Here is a 1,400-nt window from a genome sequence, read left to right as displayed (position 1 = left end):
TGTCCATGATGGATGGATTCTCTGGCTACAACCAAGTGGCAGTCCACCCTGAGGATCAAAAGAAAATTGCTTTCACCACCCCATGGGGAATGTTCATGTATGCCCGCATGCCTTTTGGGCTGATAAATGAAGGGGCCACATTTCAGAGAGCCATGGACATAGCTTTCATAGGAGAGCAAGACAAATTCGTGGTGGTCTACTTGGATGACATCATAGTCTTTTCCAAAACTGATGAAGAGCACATCCTCCACTTATAGCTCACCTTTGAAAAATGTAGGAGGTATGGTCTCTCTCTGAATCCTAAGAAATCCTAGTTCGCCCTGAGTGAGGGGAAGCTACTTGGACACATAGTAGCACAAGAAGGAGTAAAGATCGATCCTGAGTGAGTCAAAGCCATCAGCCTTATTCCCCTGCCCAGAAATAAGAAAGAAGTTCAAGCCTTTCTGGGGAGAATAAATTTCTTGAGGAGGTTCATACCCAACTACGCAGAAATTGTCAAGGGTATTATGGACATGCTCAAGAAGGAAAATGAAGTTAGGTGGAGCTCTGCCCCAGAGATTATTTCATCATAATCAAAGAAACTTTGGCCGAGGCCCTGGTACTAGCCAGCCCTGACTATTTAGTACCTTTCTACATATTTTCTTTCGCCTCTCCACATACTATCGTTGTTGTGTTGCTACAGAAAAACAAAGAAGGTTATGAGCAACCCATCGCCCTTTTCAGCCAAGTCCTAAGAGATGTTGCACTAAAATATAATATATTGGAGAAACAAGCCTATGCACTAGTCAAAGCTATGAAGGCATTTTGTATGTATGTGCTGCAACCGGAAATCACAGTGTTTGTCCCAATGACAGCAGTCAAGGACATCCTTGTGCACGGAGACAACAAAGGAAATAGGGACAGGTAGATAGTTAAAATACAAGAATATGAGCTAGAAATAAAGCCCACCAAGCTCATTAAAGGCCAGGGGTTAGCCAAGATTTTATCTGAATCCAACTGCCAAGCTCTAGGGATAAACCTGATCACAGAGGAAGGCAGGCCAGAGGATCACCAAAACGGGATTAGAACATCTGAGCATAAAATCTATGCCAAATATGAGGGATCTCCTTGGTATAAGAACATGGTTCGTTATGTATTATTCCTGAGGTGCCGTTGGGGGTAGATAAATCCAAATATCTAGCCCTGAGGTTGCAAGCACAAAAATATGTCATATCCAATGGCCTACTCTACTAGAAGGACCCGATCGGGGTATTTCTGTTATGTTTGGTGGAGGGTGAAACCCATAAGGTGACAGAAGATTTTCACAGAGGATTTTGTGGAGGACACTTCAGCTGGAAAACTACGACGCATAAAATTCTTAAGGAAGGGTTCTATTGGCCTATGTAGTTTGGAGATGTTTA

The sequence above is a fragment of the Pinus tabuliformis genome, chromosome 5_2 (assembly GCF_031772625.1).
Source record: "Pinus tabuliformis cultivar Carrire ecotype Pingquan chromosome 5_2, CPIR1, whole genome shotgun sequence".
In the NCBI taxonomy this organism is placed as follows: domain Eukaryota; kingdom Viridiplantae; phylum Streptophyta; class Pinopsida; order Pinales; family Pinaceae; genus Pinus; species Pinus tabuliformis.
Note: the sequence above shows the minus strand (reverse complement) of the source record.